Here is a 21922-nt window from a genome sequence, read left to right as displayed (position 1 = left end):
AGGCCAGATCCAAGACTGTCCCATCCTCTGTCATCGAGCTACAGTACGCAGACGATGCTTGCATCTGCGCACAGAGGCTGAACTCCAAGTCAGTCAACATCTTCACCGAGGCGTACGAAAGCATGGGCCTTACACTAAACATCTGTAAGACAAAGGTTCTCCACCAAACTGACCCCGCCACACAGCACTGCTCCAGAGTCATCAAGATCCACGGCCCTGGACAACGCGGACCACTTTCCATACCTCGGGAGCTTATTATCAGCAAGGGCAGACATAGACGACGAGATTCAACACTGCCTCCAGTGCGCCAGTGCAGCCTTCGGTCACCTGAAGAAGAATGTGTTCAAAGATCAGGCCCTCAAATCTGCCACCAAGTTCATGGTCGACAGGGCTGTTGTGATACCCGCCCTCCTGTATGGCTCAGAGACGTGGACCATATACAGTAGACACCTCAAATCGCTGGAGAAATACCACCAACGATGTCTCCACAAGATCCTGCAAATCCCCTGGGAGGACAAACGCACCAACGTTAGTGTCCTCAATCAGGCCCTGCTTGACCCCGATCTGGACGTGGATTGGGTCTGTGGTGGATTCGTTAGTCAGGATCACGCCTTGTCGTCATGGAGCAGGCTGAGGATGGCGACAAACTTCAGGCCCAGCATCGAAGCACTGACCACACTCGACCAGCTCCGTTGGGCGGGCCACATTGTTCGCATGCCTGACACAAGAATCCCAAAGCAAGCGCTCTACTCGGAACTCCTAAACGGCAAGCGAGCCCCAGGTGGGCAGAGGAAACGTTTCAAGGACACCCTCAAAGCCTCCTTGATAAAATGCAACATCCCCATCGACACCTGGGAATCCCTGGTCAAACACCGCCCTAAGTGGAGGAAGAGCATCCCGGAGAGCGCTGAGCACCTCTAGTCTCTTCGCCAAGAGCATGCAGAAAGCAAGTGCAGGCAGCGGAAGAGGCGTGCGCAAACCAGACTCCCCACCCATCCTTTCCTTCAATGACTGTCTGCCCCACCTGTGACAGAGACTGTAATTCCTGCATTGGACTGTTCAGTCACCTGAGAACTCACTTTTAGAGTGGAAGCAAGTCTTCCTCGATTTCGAGGGACTGCTATGATGATGATACGCCACCTCTTTCAAAACCCTAGAATGTAGGCCATCAGGTCCAGGGAATTTATCAGCTTTCAGTCCCATTCATTTCTCCAGTACTATTTTTGTATTAATACTAATGACTTCAGTTCCTCATTTTCACTAGAGCCTTGGTTCTCCACTATTTCCGGGAGGTTTTTTATGTCTTCTTCGTGAAGACAGACACAAAGTATTTGTTTAATTTCTCTAACATTTCCTTATTCCCCATTATAATCAAAGGACAGTCTTCTGTACAGATCTGTAAATTTTATCAGCACTTGAATAACTGAAATCTCAATCACAGCTCACAATATGCCTCCTCGGAGAGTTAACAATTCAACCCAATCTCAGTATAAAATCCTTTCTCTGAACAAATTGAATGTGGAATTTCTGAATTATTTACTTGATCACTGCACATCAATATTAAATCATGGGCGTGGAGTTTCTGCAAGACTTGCCCTCTGCGTAATGTGAGTGGAAGCAAATTAAATAGCAGAATTTTAAACATGAGTTGCGGCCATAACTACTTTACGCTGGTGTATCTGCAATCTTTTATGCTGGTTCAAAGATTAATTTACGCAAAGCCATCCCCGCCCACAGGTGAACTGGCGAGCATCTGCCAGTTGCGCCCGTTCAGGGGTGTTCATCTCATTGCGCCCACCCATGGTCACTTGAATCCAGCGTTAATTACCTGCACCTGCAGTAACTAGCAGTCAATTGAAGCCTGACCCAGGTCCATTTCTCCTGCAACAATTACTTTAAATGCAGTTTCAATTAGTCTAAATTCAGTCAATTACAATGGCGCAATTCACCCGTGTGGCTTGTGTACCAAGGGCACATCAAAGCACTCAATTGAGGCCAATTAAAAAGTAAGACCAAGAGCATTAAATCAGCTTGTTGAAGACTCTCTCATTTCCCAGTAATCGCACATCTGCTGGAGAATGCTCCGTCACAAATCGAATACGCTGCTTCATTCACGGGAGATGGTATGGTTTTTTAAAAAACAGCCTTCTCAACCTGTCCTGCCAACTTCAGAGATTGGTATACGCACACCACCAGGTCTCTCTGTTCCTGTACCCACTTTAAAATTATATAATTTACTTTATACTGCCTCTCCTCATTCTTTCTACCAAAATGCATTACTTCACATTTCTCTGTGCCATGTGTTTGCTAATATCACCAGTCTGTCTATGTCCTCATGAAATGTGTTACTATCCCCTTCACTGCTTACTACATTTGTATTAAAGAGGCACTAAAAATGCAAGTTACTGTGGCAACACCACAACTGTCTTCAGCATCTCTAGTCTACAAAGTGGGTGGGGGTTAAGAAATTGCTGCAGAGCACAGATACAATAATGGGTCAATGACTTGCTTCTGTTCTATAAACCTCCAAGCATCCATGGATAAGGAACCCAGAGTTTTGGTTCTTGACTGCTATCCTACACTTCTAATGGAACTGTACACATGATAGGATGTGGAAAGTGGCCGATTATTATTCAAATAGCCTTTTGAGACTTAGACATTTAAAATAGTCACTGAGGGAAGATCAGAAAGGTGCTAAAATTCAGTGAACAGCATTATTATATCTTAAGGAAGAGGACAGATAAAGGGTGAAAAAAAATGACTAGAAATAAATACTTACGCCCTTCACTCCCTTTTTAAGTTTGTCATCAATAAATAATGACAAATATTCTGGAGATCGGGAGTTGAGATTAAGGAAGTATTCAAAGTCACCAGCAATGGTCTGTTTAAAAAGACGATCATTGTTGAATGAATCCTGAAGGAAACGATCAAATCTGCCCTTCAGATCGAGAAGGCCCTGTTCGAGCAAAAATATGTATATTAAATCTGCAGGCCCATTCTGCACATCTCCATTTCAATAAGCCTGAAGTTTTCAGAATCTATGATAAACCTCCAGTTATATCTTAACTAATTATTTGTAAACGACATTACCCTAGAATAATTTTGGTATAGTTATTGAAACATTGACTAAGCTATCAACAAAGTAATTCAATATTTTTAAAACTGGATCATGGGAGTGTGATGTTTACACCAGTAATGCCAGGTCATTTATCCCTACACCTCTAGAAATTATATTGCCTTCGGCGATTCAATTTTTTAAATCCATGAAAGTCTGGGTCAACAATACTGCTATTGAGTTATTGGAACAGCACATGGGCAGCACCATCCTATTACATACATAGACCTCTATCAGGTCACCTCTCAGTCTTCCCTTTTCTAGCCCGTTCAGTCTTTCCTGATAGTTGTACCCGCGTAAATCCTTTTTGCACTTCCAGTGCTTCTATATCCTTTTTATAATATGGAGACCAGAACTGTGCAGAGTATACTAAATGTGGTCTAATTAAAATCCTTTGTATTTACCATACCCCTCTGCTTTTGAATTCTATTCCTCTAGAAATGAACCCCAATGCTTTGTTGCACTTTTTAGGATTTTGTTAACCTGCGTTGCTAATTTTAATGATCTGTGAATCTGTACCCCTCGCTCCATTTGCGACTGTAACCCCATTTAGACTCTTATTTTCCAAGGAATTGGTGGCCTCCTTATTCCTCCTACCAAAATGTATCATCTCACACTTAGCTATACTGAAATTAATTTGCCATTTACATGCCCATTATCCAAGTTTGTTAGTATCTTCTTGAATTTTGTTGGTCCTCCTCAGTATTTACTGTACCCCCCAGCTATGAAGCTACTAAACAATGTAAAAGTGCCTCGATTTGTAAAAGTAAATAAAAAAGTTTGCAGGTCCAGTCATTGAGAGTTTCCTTCAAACTCCGATTATATAACTTTGACAATTTCTGATCTGCTGCTATTAGTCAGCAAGAACTGGCCTTCTCAATTGCTGCTATGCTTTCAATGCAAGTTATGAACTCTGGTAAAAGTTGGAATAAGTCCCAGAAATATTTTCTCCTTTTTTTTGGCAAGGGGAAGGGAGGTTGGAGTAGATCGTGTGTGTGGAGGGAGAAAGAGAGAATACTTTACACTGAACATACTTCTCACCCTACCCCTACCCTAGAATGATATTGCCCTAGGTGATTCAAATTTTTTATATTGATCAGATTTATTTTTGACTTTTAGTTCAATGTAACCTTCAAATGGCATTCACTTTATAAATTATGCTAACTGAAAACCTTTTGACAAAAAAATATTCCATCACATCCAATAAAAATCCAAGTGTGCTAGTTAAACTGTACAGATTGATGAACTGATAAAAGCACATTGCAATCTACTTGTGTATTTTGATTCAGGTTACTAGCTGTTTTTCCCTTCTACTTAACAGCAATTACAATGAAAGCACAGAACTGTCTCATACTGACCTGGATGTAGTCCACTGGGTTCTTGCCTTCTCCTTCCTCAGACACCAGTGCCTTGCCCTGTTCTCTCAGGTATGAACTCATACATTCACACATAGTTTTCAGTCCATTTGGCACGCGACTGAAAAGCTTGTACATACAAGCTAGGTCTGAAACAGGATATAAAGGATTTTTTGTACTACCTTGATTGTGCACTGCAAAATGGTTCTACAGTGTAACGGTTAAATTTTAAAATGCAGACACACACATTTTAGTAATAAACTTTAAAGTCAACAATGCTAAATATTACTGTTGAGCACATCTCTTGCCCCTGTTGCACAGTCAATCTTATTGAAAGGGGCACTGCAGTTAAATAAGAAAAATAAAACTGCATCAAGTTGAAGTGATTCATATGCCAGCTTGGCCTGATTTGCCTTTCAATTTTTCCAGATGGCTTTCAAGATCCTCATTTTTACTGGGTGTTCAAGTAGATTTTCCATCAACAGCAAATTGTTGGTCACAATAACTGACAAAGAAAACCTCAATGAACTAGGTGATGGGTATATACTGCAAATAAATGAAGATATTAGCGATCAGTCCACAAGAGTTTTGATCATTACCCTAGCAGCAATGAGTAAATTGGTTCCAATAAGAATAAAAGCTTTATACATAGAACATTTTCTGGAGGCTAACAAGGTACCCATGACTGAAACAATACAACTCTGCATAGACAATTTGGGAAGTGTCATCTCAATAAAAGGAGGCTCTGGGAAGCACACTGCCACATTTGACCCTTCATCAGAGAACAGGTCTTTTTGCACAGATTTAAGTGAGTCAACCGAGACGGAATTTCAACAGATCGGAGAATCAAATTGCTCTCCGTTAACAAGTAGTCACAAGCATGGTCACTTGTACCCAGATTGTGTGAATTACCCTGGGTGTAAGTGGCAACTGGGAATGTATAGTGGAACCTATCACATTAGATTGAGCTCAACAGTAAACTGTCCTTCATCCTGCAGAAAAACTTCAGCATTATGTTGCTAAACATAACCATCAGATTTTCTCCTAGCCATTTGTTAAAAGTGGGTTCCATGCAAATGGTACACATGTGCAACTGGGTCCTTCTCTGCTCAAGGAGCTGCTGTGATACTCTGTCTTTACAAAGTTTTGAGCAGAAAGAACAGTACGTTTTTCCAGTACAAAACAGAGCTGTTTCTGAATAGTGTCGCGATACACAAGTTCCTCCACATTTGTTTATGTCCCTTATTATTCCTTTATAATTGGCAGAGCTGGTTACATTAATTTGGTCCCTGGTCACTTAAGATTGGCAGCCTATGCAAAGGAGAACTGTGGCAACTTCTGAGAAAACAATGGCTTCGATGAATTATGTTGGAGGCCGCAGCAATCAGTGCGAAGACCACTATAATCCTTAATATACACCTCAATGACTTAGATTCAGAAACTCAGTTGCAAATTGGTCAAGATATGGATGATGCCAAATTAGAAAGGATAGTGCATTCAGAGGTGGCAGCTCAGAAATTACAAAATGAGTTGGCCAAAATGTGCAAGTTGGCAGCGTAATGACAGATACAATTTAATATGGACAAGTGTAAAGTAGTGTACACAGGAAGGAAATTGAGCAAGACGTTTACTTTAAGAAATAGCCAAGGAAGAAATTGAAAGAGACCTAGCGTCTTAGACTCAATGTGCAATACGTCCAACCAATACAGATGTTGCAATCAATAAAGAGGATACGTCAGAGGAATCAGATTCAAACTGTGTACTGCTCCAGTCAGACCACACCCAAGCACTGTGTTCAACTCTGGTCATTAAGAAAGCAAGACATTCAACCTTTGTAGGAGTGCAGACAGAAGTTGGATTTCTAGTATTAGAAGTCTGAGTCATGAATAAAAATTGTAGAAACCTGGGTGCCTGAGCAGTGGCCATAGAGGTACAAGACAGATAGCGAAGGATATGACAAAGGTTAATCCGAAATATTATTTTAAACTAAATTGCAAGTAGGATAAAGGTTCAAACTAGTCCAAGTAAATTTAGGACTAATAGCAGGTCTTCTTCAGAGAAAATGATCAACATATGGAATTGACTTCCAAATAGAACAGCAGAGAAGAAGAAATAATTGGATGCTGCAATGGTGCGACTTCAGGGCCTTTCTGGATAGATGAACTGAAGCATGCCAGGCGGCCTTCCTCATTCATAATTATCTTGCAATATGAAGATAGAACAGTAGAGTTTAAATCCAAAATATAAATCAGTGCATTTTTATACTGAGTACTATTTTAAGGCAATGGATGCCTCTTAAATAATCTCAACCTCCTGAGACAACAGAATGTGCCCACATTTGACAAAACTACTCTTGAAAAACAATGAAAAAGGAATGTAAAAATAAAATCAGTAAAATCCTTAAATCTCTAACTAAGCCAAGAATACTGGCTTAACTTTATAATTGTGTAGAATATCCCTTCATAGTGACAGGTGGTGCAGTGGGTTCCCACTGGCTTTTCAATTCTTGGATACCAGTTTAAAACCAGTTTAGATGATGGGATGAAAAGAATGTGCTAACCATGAAGATCCCAAGTGAATTTGTTTGAGGGGCGTCAACCCAGTTCCATGCGAGCATGGCCAGAAAAACTCCTAATTGCCAATCAGACTCAAAGGCCAGAGGATGGCTGTTGTGGAAAATAGAAAAATGTCACAATATTGCAGTAGGGATGCTCTGTTAAGACACATTCATAGGACAATGTAGAAGCACCTCCATTCTTGTTCCGTGACATACTTGACTTTTGAGTGCTCATTGTTGATGCTTGGTACTCAAAATGGGAACGTAATCCCTTGCCCAGTGCCAACATTGCTCAACTTAATAAGTACAAAAAACAAATCACCAAAATTAAAATAATCCCTCTTTCTGTCACAAGACTCAGAGCTGTATACAAGAAAAATTGGCAACAGAAATGGAAATATTCAAATTGAAAAGCTGGAGTCTGTACACATTAAAAGGAATATTTGGAGTGTGTTCAAGGCTGCACACAAAGGGTTTGGATGATATTTGTAAATCGACTCTAGCATATCGACTTTAGCTTTGCCCTCATTGCTTAGATCATGCAATTTCATGTGTTACAACCTTGTGACAGTGCCAAGCCATCCATTATTCTCAATGTCATTTACGTGCGAGATACACAGAACGTTAAGAACACTGGGAACGAGATTAATTACAGCCTTTAACTCACTCTCTAATAAGTTATATTAAAAAAAACTTAAGTTAAAAATAACTTCTGTTTCTTACTATTCTTGGGATTGTTCCAGTGTCTCCGTACTGTGACAAAAGGGTAATTTGTGGTTTCTACACAAAGGAGGCCAATAATGAAGGTTACAAACAAGACAGTTAAACTTTATTTCTCATACCTATAGATTTTTATGCTTTTTCAATCACTCAGATCCTTTGTATAATTTAAGTTCTTTAAAAAAAATTCTGTTTGAAGTTTTGGGAAAATTCTATTGCACTATAGAAATATGTTTAATTGAAAACAGCACTAAAAATTAATCGAGACCATAGGAGTCAGACACTAGTTGGGTGCTCAAAATATAGCTAAACCAACACCTTATCCTGTAGTTGGGCATGTGTCAAATTTTTGGGCATCCTTTAAGGTACCACTCTTGCCCTAACTAAACCTAAGTAAAACAGTAATTGGACTGAATTATGGTAAATGGTTTGGGTTGCTGCACAGGGACACGATTACAATTTACTTGGAAAATTTGTAAATAAAAGGGGAATTCTGCAGTTTACAATAGAGAATAAATGGTGACCGGGAGCATAAAGATGGTAACACTTGAAGGTCTTACAAGATATTAAATTGTGAATTTATCAGAAGTTTATATAATCACCTAAACCCAGAGAGTCTATTTTATGCGTTGAACACATTACCAAACAGCCAGTTTGCAACCTCAAGCAGTGCAGACCAGATCAGCAATACTCAGCTCCCTGTGCCACCGATAAGTTCTTGTCAGACACGTGGGTTGATTCAAGCTGCTGAATGTTTCAGATTTTCATATCATAACTTGACCTAATCACACCAACAATCAGGTCAAACTATAATGCTCAGTCTTCCTTTCTAAATAAAAACCACTAAGGAATCAATTTTGAGCAAAATCATGAACTAATTAAAGTTACGTGGGCTCCAGCCCGATCTGAAATTGGAAGATGAAGGAGGCACCGCAAAACAGCCAACTATTAAAATATAGTATGTATGTGTATAGATAATATAAATAATGTGTGTCTAGATATAAAATAATGTAAACTAGTTAAAATTGAAGCTCGAGAAAAATAGGAAAGAGAATGGGAAGTAAAGACAGCAGAAATGTATTAAAAATTATATTTAAAATATTAGAATAGCATTATAAAAACAATTCTATGTAGCTGAAATGTAAAAAAACAAATCTAGTCCTGGGAAAACAGAATACCCGAGAGCTGCCAACAGTCCAATTTACTTTTTCCAGAGACTTCCTATTGGAAGATTCAACAAGAGTTTATATTTTCTGCTACCACCGCTAAAAGAGAGTTGCTTTTGATGCAGCACCAGATGAGCTGGAAACGATGGGGATGCTTTACAACATATAGATGTGATAAACTTACTACTTTTTGTTAAATTTATACTCGGTAAAACTCCTGCTGCATTTTCTCCGTGGAAGTGTTCACAAATGTGCAATGTTACTTACTTAACAGACTTCAAACAGAAATACAAATTCTCACTTGTTCCCTCAAGGAAAAAAAAAGTGGATTGTGACATTCATAAGGTTAATAAAACGAGTTAACATTAAATCCAAACTGGCAACAAAATGAACTCTACCTTGAATTAAAATCATAGCAAAGATGATCACTGTACATTAACCCAAAGATTCATATAATAGCAACCACAAACTCAACACAAATTAATCTAAATATAGCTAAACCTGAATTGTGAAAATATTCAGATATACAGGGTACCAAAAATTAAACTTGAAATCTACATCTCTTGTCCGTTCAATTGTGTACAAGAGAAAATCCTATTGCCCTTTTGAAATTACCTTCTGTCTTTCCATTTTTTAACATATGAACTAGGCCAGAGTTTTCCATTTCTACTATAGTCTTCATATGCTTAGAAATTAGTTCTCTCTCCACCACCTTCACAATTGGTTCTTCCGTAGATTTATCAAGACAGTGCATAACTCGTTCAATTTCTTCGTTAATCCGTGCCTCCACTTTCTTAATGTACACAGATGCACTATTCTCTGCTAAGAACTTCTGGCTTTCCATCTGTGTAGAAAGAAACAGTTGACCATTTTACTGATTAACAAACAAGTTTGAAAAAGAAATATATTGCATAATGATCTTAAAACTAGAGATTTTTTTAATGATTATGCATTGCCTTATTAAAAAAATCATTAAAAGCATTGAACCTTTAAACAAACTATAACATTATAGATACCTGGAAGAATTCAGCAGACATTTCTAAAAACGGAGCCTCAAAATCTTCTTCATACACTGATCGTCCTTCTAGGCCAAGAATCATTAGCATTTGGCAGGCATTTCGAATTGCACCTCTAGTAAAACAAAAATAAATTATAGAAAAATATACTCTCTGAAAACAGCTTTCATAAGTAAACTATCAAAAGTTTCTCTTTTTAAAGGAATGGAAGAGGAAAACCTAATCTGAATACATCAGACTAGCAAATTATACTGTACCAACAATTAAAAATGGGCTGGAAGAATATTAGGTCAAAGAGGTGTAACACAATCTACAATCTTTTATATGGAAAAGAACTTAAGCTGATAAACTGTAAAATAGCTGGCACTTCGGTCAGCTTTCTGTTCCATAGGCTGGCACAAAATGAGCCAGGACTGTTATACTTACTCACTAATGTAGAAAGGTATGTTAGCATAGTGGTTATGTTCCTGGACTAATAAATCGGGAGATGCGAGTTCAAATGCCACCATGGCAGCTAGGGGAATTTAAATTCAATTAATTTAATAAATCTGGAATTAAAAAGCTAGTAGCAGTAATGATGACCATGAAACTACCAAATTGTCAGAAAAACCCATCTGGTTCACTAATGTCTTTTAGGAAAGGAAATCTGCCGTCCTTACCCGGTCTGGCCTATATGTGACTCCAGACCCACAGCAATGTGGTTGATTCTGGCCTAGCAAGCCACTCAGTTGTACCAAATCGCTACAACAAAGACAGCACTATGGGAGTACCTTCACCATATGGACTGCAGCAGTTCAAGACGGCGGCTCACCACCACTTCGAGAGCAATTCGGGATGGGCAATAAATGCTGGCTTTGCCTGCGACACCCATTTCCCGTGAATGACTTTTAAAAAATTCAATCTCTATCACTAATGGCTGCTACAGCATTTGTGTCACACCAGCAAACTCTGCTGGCTTGAATATTAAGCATCGTCGACATACAGTATTGAGGTAATCAGTACAGGATATCCAGTTTCTGGACCAGTATGACTTTTAAAAAATTTAAAAAGCCACATTACAGCAAGTGGAGCAACAGTTACCAGAAATGACACCATGCTTAGTTAATTGAGAACAGCATGCCAGCACGCATTTGTAATACTCGAAGAGTTTACATATTTGTTACAGTTTATGAAAGGTTTCCATGTGAGAATCACAAATGAGAAACTCTTGTAGGTGAGCACAGCTTTGCATTTAACAATTAGCTTACATAATAAGTTTCTGGTTAGGACTGCAAAAAGGCATCAACAGGATAGGAGTTTTCCAACTTGGTTTGAAAAATGCATTCTGCATGGTTTGTAAGTGACATAATTGTAACATTTGAACACAAACTAAGCTGGGCTCGTCTGAACTCCTCTTACATAGAGTGATGAACCTTTAAAGCTTCATTGTTGAATATTCATTACAAAATTTAAACTATGCATTATTTCTTAAAAAAACAATTTCAGCTGGTTACAACTTATGCTAAACTTTACATTTTTGGCAACAAAAATATTTTGCCAATGCATTCACAGTACAGGTACGACAACCATTCTATTAACAAAATCCATTGTACGTCAATGCTTAGCTTGTACTGGTGCAATCCCAATTGCTAACATGCTGGCTGTGATACAACAGAACGGTATTTAAGTAAGCTGTTCTCTTCAACGGTCTTGCTGCACACCACATAATCCAGAGGCTGTAGCCTCTCTTATTTCTGCTCCTATAAAACTTCTATAACTCTAAAATTCTCACGAATCCTAGATCGCCACTGATCTTCACGTCAAGTTGTTCCAGAAAATGGAAATATAAACAGGAGTTTGATTCGGTTCCAAATTGAGGTAATAAGTTTATTTACAATATATGTTTTACTTGTCAGCATCAAAGCAAAGCACACTTCTTACAACAACGTTTATTTATATAGCACTGCTAACGTAGTAAAATGTCCCAAGGCGCTTCACAGCAGTGTTATAAGACATCGAATGGCCTACTCCTGCACCTATTTTCTATGTTTCTATAACAGATAAATTTGACACTGACCCACAAAAGCTTGGTTAAAGAGGTAGGTTTTGGGGAGCATCTTAAAGGAGGAAACAGAAGTAGAGAGGTGGAGAGATTTAGGGAGGGAATTCCAGAGGTTGGGGCCCAAGCAGCTGAAGACACAGCCACCGATGGTTGAGCAGTTATAATCAGGGATGCTCAAGAGGGCAGAATTTGAGGAACGCAGTCATCTCGTGGGGTTGTGAGGCAGAAATAGATTACAGAGATAGAGAGGGGCAAGGCTATGGAGGGATTTATAAACAAGGATGAGAATTCTGAAATAGAGACGTTGTTTAAACAGGAACCAATGTAGGTCAGCAAGCACATGTGTGGTGGGTGATCGTGACTTGGTGCGAGTTAGGACACGGGCTGCCGAGTTTTGGATGACCTCAAGTTTACATAGTGTAGAATGTGGGAGGCCAGCCAGGAGCGAGTTGGAGTAATTCCTTGATTAAGAAAGGGAAGATAGACTATGAAAGTAAACTAGCACAAAATATAAAAACAGATAGCAAGAGTTTGTATAGGTATATAAAAAGGAAAAAAAAAGTGGCTAAAGTAAATGTTGGTCCCTTAGAGGACGAGACTGAGGAATTAGTAATGGGGAACATGGAGATGACAGAAACTCTGAACAAATATTTTGTATCAGTCTTTACAGTAGAGGTCACTAACAATATCCCAACAGTGGATAGTCAAGGGGTTATGGAGGCGGGGGGGTGGGGGGAGAAAGAGGAACATAACACAATCACTAACGAGGTGGTACTCAGTAAGATAATGGGACTAAAGGCAGATAAATCCCCTGGAGCTGATGGCTTGCATCCTAGGGTCTTAAGAGAAGTAGCGTCAGGGATAGTGGATCCATTGGTTGTAATTTACCAAAATTCCTTGGATTCTGGGGAGGTCCCAGCAGATTGGAAAACTGCAAATGTAACATCCCTATTTGAAAAAGGAGACAAAAAGCAGGAAACTACAGACCAGTTAGCCGAACATCAGTGATTGGGAAAATGTTGGAATCCATTATTAAAGAAGCAGTAGCAGGACATTTGGGAAAACAAAATTCGGTCAGGCAGAGTCAGCATGGATTTATAAAGGGGAAGTCATGTTTGACAAATTTACTGGAATTCTTTGAGGATGTAACGAACAGGGTGGATAAAGGGAAACCAGTGGATGTGGTACATTTGGACTTCCAGAAGACATTTGACAAGGTGCCACATAAAAGGTTATTGCACGGGGTTGGGGGTAATATATTAGCATGGATAGAGGATTGGCTAACTAACAGAAAACAGAGAGTCGGGATAAATGGTTCATTCTCGGGTTGGCAATCAGTAACTAGTGGGATGCCGCAGGGATCAGTACTGGGACTCCAACTATTTACAATCTATATTAACGACTTGGAAGAAAGGACAGAGTATAACATAGCCAAGTTTGCTGACGATACAAAGATGGGAGGAAAAGCAATGTGTGAGGACACAAAAAAATCTGCAAAAGGACAGACACGCTAAGTGAGTGGGCAAAAATTTGGCAGATGGAGTATAATGTTGGAAAGTGTGAGGTCATGCACTTTGGCAGGAAAAAAAATCAAAGAGCAAGCTATTATTTAAAATGGAGAAAAATTGCAAAGTGGTGCAGTACAGCGGGACCTGGGGGTACTTGTGCATGAAACATAAAAGGTTAGTATGCAGGTACAGCAAGTGATCAGGAAGGCCAATAGAATCTTGGCCTTTATTGCAAAGGGGATGGAGTATAAAAGCAGGGACGTTTTGCTGCAGTTATACAGGGTATTGGTGAGGCCACACCTGGAGTACTGCGTACAGTTTTGATTTCCATATTTACAAAAGGATATACTTGCTTTGGAGGCAGTTCAGAGAAGGTTCACTAGGTTGATTCTGGAGAGGAGAGGGTTGACTTATGAGAAAAGGTTGAGTAGATTGGACCTCTACTCATTGGAATTCAGAAGAATGAGAAGTGATCTTATTGAAACGTATAAGATTATGAGGGGGCTTGACAAGATGGATGCAGAGAGGATGTTTCCACTGATAGGGGAGACTAGAATTAGAGGGCATAATGTTAGAATAAGGGGCCGCCCATTTAAAACTGAGATGAGGAGGAATTTCTTCTCAGAGGGTTGTAAATCTATGGAATTCGCTGCCTCAGAGAGCTGTGGAAGCTGGGTAATTGAATAAATTTAAGACAGAGATCGACAGTTTCTTAACCGATAAGGGATTAAGGGGTTATGGGGAGCGGGCAGGGAAGTGGACCCGAGTCCATGATCAGATCAGCCATGATCGTATTGAACAGCAGAGCAGGCTCGAGGGCCGTATGGCCTACTCCTGCTCCTATTTTTTTGCTCTTATGTAGTCAAGTCTAGAGGTAACAAAGGCATGGATGAGGGTTTCAGCAGATGAGCGGAGACGGAGCGGAGGCGGGCAATGTTACGGAGGTGGAAAAGGCGGTTTTAGTTATGCCGCGGATATGTGGATATATACAGAACAAGTGCAGTACACTGCTGGGGTTCTACACTCAGGACCTTCAGTAGTGAATGCAGAAAGTCCTTTACACCACAAGTCTCTTCCTCACGCCAGTGCAAGTGATTGGTAGCACTCAGCCCTTGGGAGCATTCGACCTAGTGTCCTGCTTCCTCATTGTTCAATCTCTCCTTTCCCTGAGTCCCTCACAGGAAGGGCTTAATTGTTCTTTATCGTTTATTTGTCTAGAGTTTTGCAGCAAATTCCATGCAGCCAAAAAAATGCAGAATTGTCTTGTGCTATCTTGGTGTTGAGGTAGTGGCTTCAGGAAGAGAATTCCAGAGTGCATGGCCTAAGCAGCTCAAGGAACAGTTGCCAATTGTGGGGCAAAGGAGGTGAATACATAAAATTCCTGAGTCAGAAGAGCTGAAAGTTCATGGGATTGTCAGAGGTTGCAGAGCTAAAGACGGGACAGGTAACGAAGGGATTTAAACATTATTAGACCATCGTTGATTTTAGAAAGTCTATATCTGCCATAAGTCAAATGTAAATCACAACATTATCCAATCACAAACCTTTGAACTACCCACAAACAGTTTCAGACAGGAGAAGATCTTCAGTCCATCTAGTCTACTTCATTGGTATTCCCTTGGTGCATTTCTAATAACTCTGAATCCCATTAGTTAACAAGAACCTTCTTGAAACCCATTATAGTTTCTTGTTCCACCATCTGTGCCGGTAATTTGTTCCATACTTTTACCATCCATTTAGAAAAAAGTTTCCCACATTTTCTATTTTCTTTTGTTGTCCATAATTTGTAAATACGACCATGTGCTTATAATCTGTACATGGCAGAAAATTTACTTGGATTCAATCGGTCCAAATTTTTCACAACTCCAAACACTTCCAGCATATCCCACATCAGGCTTGTCTTTTCAGGAGAGAAAAGACCCAGGGTAGTGACTCTTTCCTCATACATCATTTCCTTAAGTGTGGGATCAACCACGTAGCCTTTTTTGGAGCCCCTCCAGAGTGTTTTGCAACCATGTAGCACAAATGTTACTCGAAAAATTCAACACCAAACATTGTGGAAGACAATAATAAAGTTGACTTTATTTCTTCTACACATTGGATTTCCAGTAATTGTCAGCCATTCTAATTTTTGGGTGTGTACTCTCCACAAATAAGGATGCAATTTCTTCCATCTATCCAAATGGATAATTACTAGCTTCCTTAGTATTAGCATAATCTTCAAGAAACTGCACTGTAAAGATATCTACAAAATGGTCAACATTTCTATAATTATTAGTTGGCAATTTGGTTTTGCCAACATAGCATTACAATTAATGAGATTAATTTGGCCATATCTTAAAAGCACAATACAAAGTCATCAAGAAATGTAAAACTAGCTTTGTTTAATAAGTTTATAAGAACATAACATAAGAAATAGAATCAAGAGTAGGCCATTTGGCCCCTCAAGCCTGCTCCGCCATTTAATAAAATCATGGCTGATCTGATCTTGGGCTCAGCTCCACTTTCCTGCCCGCACCCCATGGCCCTTCACTCCTTTATCATTTAGAAATCTGTCGATCTCCTTAAATATATTCAATGACCCAGCCTCTATGGGTCAGAGAATTCCACAGATTCACGACCCTCAGAGAAGAAATTCCTCCTCATCTCAGTTCTAAATGTGGGACTCCTTATTCTGAAATTATGTCCCCTAGTTCTAGATTCCCTCACGAGTGGAAACATCCTCTCTGCATCTACCTTGTTGAGCTCCCTCATTATTTTGTGTGTTTCAATAAGATCACCTCTCATTCTTCTAAACTCCAATGAGCATAGGCCCAACCTGTTCAACCTTTCTTCATAAGTCAACCCATTCATCTCAGGATTCAACCTAGTGAACCTTCTCTGAACTGCCTCCAATGCAAGTATATCCCTCCTTAAATTAAGAGACCAAGGTGTGGCCTCACCAATACCCTGTACAGTTGCAGCAGGACTTCCCTGCTTTTATACTCAATTCCCTTTGCAATAAAGGCCAACATTCCATTTGCCTTCCTGATTTCTTGCTGTACCTGCATACTAACACTTTGTGTTTCATGCACAAGCACCCCCCAGGTCCCTCTGTACTGCAATATTTTGTAATCTCTCTCCATTTAAAATAATTTAAAAAAAAATGTTCCTGTCAAAGTGGATAACCTCACAATTTCCCACATTATACGCCATCTGCCAAATGTTTGCCCTCTCACTTAGCCTGTCAATATCCCTTTGCAGATTCTTGATGTTCCCCTCACAACTTGCTTTAGTGAAGAAACAAGCTTGATAAAACAAAAGAAAAGACTTGCATTTATATAGCACCTTTCAGGGCGACCGGACGTCCCAAAGCACTTTACAGAAAATGAAGTACTTTTGGAGTGTAGTCACTGTTGCAATGTAGGATACGCGGCAGCCAATTTGTGCACAAGCAAGCTCCCACAAACAGCAATGTGATAATGACCAGATAATCTGTTTTTGTTATGTTGATTGAGGGATAATTATTGGCCAGGACATCGGGGATAACTCCCCTGCTCCTCTTCGAAATAATGCCGTGAGATCTCTTATGTCCACCTGAGTGGTTTTAATGTCTCATCCGAAAGACGGCACCTCCGACAATGTAGCACTCCCTCAGTAGTGCACTGTCAACTTAGATTTTTGTGCTCAAGTCTCAGAAGGACTTGAACGCACAACCTTCTGATTCAGGTGAGAATGCTACCAACTGAGCCACCAGCTGACAGAAAAAAATAGGTCAATATGTACAGTAATGTTACAAGCATCTATGAGGCACTGGTACAAATTTCCTTGACTCACCTGTCTACTACCTCTCCTTTCCTCTCCCGTGCAATCATATCCAGGAGAGTCTGACGTAGGTGGTCTCGGATACAACCATAACGCACAACCTGATCTCTGAAAATGATCAATCCCAAGTTGTAAACATTCTCTACGTTATTCTGTTGTACATACACACGATCCTGAAAAGTAAAATAAAATAAAAATGATCGTAATTTGGATGAAACAGTTTTTAAACCCAGAAAATCTGTTGATTCCTGGTAGTTGAAGCACATTTTATTCTAATTTAACAAAATGCACACATCACTCAGAATTTTCAGGTCTATCAAGTACAGAATCACCCCATCACTTCCTTACAAAGAACCTGCATGCCCCAAAATATGGAGTGCAACTTTTACTGTCTAATTTCTAGCTAATGGCCTGGGGATTTGTAACATAAAACCTTTGCTGTGTATACTAAATACTCTTAACATTGTACATGCACACATGCATTAACCTGTCTTTATCCAAGGTGAACTAAGACGCACTATCAAGATGAGGCATGACTGCAAAGCAACAAGCCAACATCATAAAATACACGCATGAACAGAATACTGTTTTCACAGTGAGATCCGACAATTTCTTGCGCTTCTTGCTGCTGAACAATAACAAGGACATAACTCTACTGGCCCTCTATGCAGAAGCCCGTTTTCAAGCTAGTTATTACCAAGCTAATTGACCATTTTACTATTACAGGACACTCAGATTTACACACCCATTTTACATTACAACTGGAGGAGTAAGAGAGAAAGAGCGAGCGAAAGATTGAATGAGAAAGTTCCAAAATGGATCGACTTGTACAACTGTGGGGAAAGAAGTTTTCTTATTCAATTAAGTTAGAATAACTACAGGTTGAACCCCCCCTTATCCAGAACCCTCCGGTCCTGGCCTCTTCTGGATAAGGGATTTTTCCAGATGAGGGGTGGTCACGTTAAATTGGATGGTACAAGTACTGAGCAAGGGGATATCAGGGCTGGCTGGCTTAGGGCTGGGAGTGCAGCAGATATATCTTGGTGGTCGGGGACGGGGGGGGGGGAAAAAAAGAGATGGATCGCGGGATTAAGCCAGTGATTGCGGGAGTCGGCAGCAAGGAAGGACTTCAATTTGTTCACGTCAGAGTTCTGCGCATGTGCAACCCGATGGCCGGGAATGGTTCTGGACGAGGGGTGGTTCCGGCTAAGGGAGTTCTAAATAAGGGAGTTTCAACTTGTATTAACATTGAATGAACACTGTATTTGTTGATAACCTAATGTGCTTGTGAATATCTGGATTTTTAAATGGACTGAGCTCGTCCCCGGACTTTGTCATTGTTTCAAAGATACAGATATTCACAGAAAAAAGCAGTTTTGATGCCAGCAGCTTAGGTGTTGCCAGGAAGCCATTCCAAAACCATTGATGAAATGCTTGCGATTATACACAACAATCTTCCCTTTGTTTACTAATTTTCCAAATTACTATGGCAACCACACCTGCTAGTTTAAATAGCGAATCAAAAATGGAAAAATATAAATTAACAAAATTCAATTCGATGATAAAAATAATTCTCTTGCTGGCTTCATTGAACCCAACATCAAAGGTTGAATATTTGTCTGATCATAACTGCTTTCGGTGCTATTGAGATAGATAGATGTTTAATAATCAGTAATGACCATAAAATACAAAATATGATTTAAAGAAAAGTGTTGACTGCTTTCCCTAATAACAAGAAAAAAAGTAGAAAAATTGAAGAGAAAACAAGAGAAAAATGCAAGAAAAGGAAAATGTTACATTTTCACCGATATTTACAATTCTGAGAATTAAATGAGTAACTTGCCTCTGAATTGTCAGTTAAGCTCTAAACAAACAATTAAGGTTTTGACATAGGGTTGATAAAGAAATGATTCCCTTTGGTGGGGGAATCCAGAAGCGGGCATGACCTTAAAATTAGAGCAAGGCCTTTTCGGAGTCAAATCAGGATGCACTTTTTCCACAAAAAAGGGTAGTGTAAATCTTGAACTCTTTTTCCCAAAAGGATATGGTGCTGAGTCAATTGTCATTTTCAAGAGTGAGATTGATAGATTTTTGTTTGGTAAGGGTATCATGGGAATATGGAGCAACGGCAGGAAAACAATGTTGAGCTACAAATCAACCATGATCTAATAGAATGGTGGACCAGGACTGGGGGGCTGATTGGCCTACTCCTGTTCCTGTGATAGAATTCATGGTCCTTTATGGAGGTGGGGGGAGGGCGAGAATAGACAAGAAGAAAAATATAGGAGCTGAATTTGCGGCCGCTATAGGTTTGTACGAGGTGCGCATGCGCCCGTAGGGGCCCCGCAAGTTCCGGGTTTAGGCATGCACTGTGCTGAAATCCGGAACTTGCGATCGATTAGATCATGGTAAGGGAAAAAAGCCCTTTATATCCACTGTATCTAGGTCCCTCAATTTTATACACCTCAATGAGGTCTCCCCTCAGCCTCCTCTGTTCCAATGAAAACAAATCCAGCCTATCCAATCTGTCCTCATAGCTTAGATTCCCCACTTTCGGCAACATCCTCGTAAATCTCCTCTGTACCCTCTCCAGTGCAATCATGTCCTTCCTGTAATGTGATGACCAGAACTGCATGCAGTACTCCAGCTGTGGCCTAACCAGTGTTTTATGCAGTTCAAGCTTAACCTCCCTGCTCTTGTATTCTATGCCTCGGCTAATAAAGGCAAGCATTCCGTATGCCTTCTTAACCACCTTATCAACCTGGTCTGCTACTTTCAGGGATCTGTGGACACTCCAAGATCCCTTTGTTCCTCTACACTTCTCAGTATCTTACTATTTAATGTGTATTACCTTTCCTTGTTAGCGCTCCCGAAATGCATTACCTCACACTTCTCTGGATTAAATTCCATTTGCCACTGTTCTGCCCACCTGACCGTTTGATTGATATCTTCCAGCAGTCTGCAGCTTTCTTCATTATCAACCACACAGCCAATTTTAGTATCATCTGCAAACTTCTTAAACATAACCCCTATATTCAAGTCTAGATCATTGATGTACATCACAAAAAGCAAGGGGCCAAGTAGAGCTCTGTCGAACCCCACTGGAAACATCCTTCCAGTCGCAAAAACACCCATCGATCATTGCCCTTTGCTTTCTGCCTGAGCCAATTTTGGATCTAACTTGCCACTTTGCCCTGGATGGCATGGGCTTTTACTTTTGTGACCAGTCTACCATGTGGGACCTTATCAAAAGCTTCGCTAAAATCCATATACACTACATCATACGCATTGCCTTCATCGACCCTCCTGGTTACCTCCTTGCCATTATAGTCACTAATAAATCCAATGAGGAATTGAGAAGAAACTTTTTTTATACATAGATGTCTAGAATGTAGAACTTGCTACCATCTGAGGCGAATAGAATAGATGCATTAAGAGGAAGCTGGATAAGTAGATGAGGTAGAAAGAAATAGGATATGCTGATAGGGCGAGATGAAGTAGAGTGGCAAGAGGCTCGTGTGGAACATAAACATAAGCATCCACCAGTTGGGCTGAATGGCCTGTTTCTGTGCTGTAAATTCTATGCATTAGTCAAAGCTCCTATGAAAGCACCTATGACCACAGCAAAGACCAAATGAACCCAAGAGGTATGGCAAGAAAGCATGAATGGGGTACTAAAGTTGCATGTTCAGCCATGAACTCATTGAATGGCGGTGCAGGCTCGAAGGGCCGAATGGCCTACTCCTGCACCTATTTTCTATGTTTCTATGCTAAGAGGGAAGAGCAGAGTTGTTCCTTCCAGCCTAGTCTAACTCAAAAACCAACATTTCATGCCTGGGCACTTCTTCATACCGAGGAAAAGCACTAGATGCTAAGGGGGGGAAATGTGTGTCAAGCAGGAAGAAAAGGGGAACAACAAACAACATTAGAGTCAAGGAATGAAGATAATATCAAAGGTTTTGAGATATTTTTCTCCAAACGGGGAGGGAAATAGCAAGGTGGAAGTTCCAAGGGAGGGAGTTCCAGAGGACAAAAATGCAATTGGAACAAGTGATGAAAGCTAGAGTGGAGAACAGGGAATAATCTGGTGGCACAGGATATATATGGGCATTTAAAGCTGGAGGAGATCAGGGTAGGGCGAGGTCAGGCACGAAAGATTTGAAAGCAAGAATGAGAATCCTGAAAGTCAGTTTGATGGGCATCGGAAGCAGTAGAGTTTGGATCAGATGAAAGGAATGAAGCAGGCCGTTGCATTTTAAGAGAGTTAAAATTGTGGAGAGACGTGATTGGCTAGCAGAGATTGAACCTCAAGGTGATAAAGGCTTGGACCAGGGGAGTAGGGTTTTGACAGCAGTGGGGAAGAAACAGTGGCAGAGGTAAGCAATGTTTTGGAGTTGAAGAAACCAGTATTGATTACCTGGGGGAGGGAGGAAAAGGAAGAAGGAAACTAAGCTGGCAATTAAGCTATATGTGAAGCTTTGGCACCTCTCGACGCAGGTCGAGTCACAGCAGTTGGAGTCAAGACCAGAGGCACACATACACTGATGGAAGCTAAAGTGTAAGGGCTTAGATTTGTCAATTATCACAATAATTAAGAGCAGGAGTAGGCATTCGGCCCCTCGAGCCTGCTCCATATTTCA

The 21922-nt window shown here is 40.3% G+C and overlaps 1 pseudogene; it reads right to left on the bottom strand.

Moving 5' to 3' along the window:
* Positions 1-21922, bottom strand: part of LOC139257831 (cullin-3-like) — a 131015-nt pseudogene that overhangs the window by 30906 nt on the left and 78187 nt on the right.

Source organism: Pristiophorus japonicus, unplaced genomic scaffold (assembly GCF_044704955.1).
Source record: "Pristiophorus japonicus isolate sPriJap1 unplaced genomic scaffold, sPriJap1.hap1 HAP1_SCAFFOLD_911, whole genome shotgun sequence".
Classification (NCBI taxonomy): domain Eukaryota; kingdom Metazoa; phylum Chordata; class Chondrichthyes; family Pristiophoridae; genus Pristiophorus; species Pristiophorus japonicus.
The sequence above is the reverse complement of the archived record's forward strand: the minus strand, read 5'-3'. Positions and strand labels throughout refer to the sequence as shown.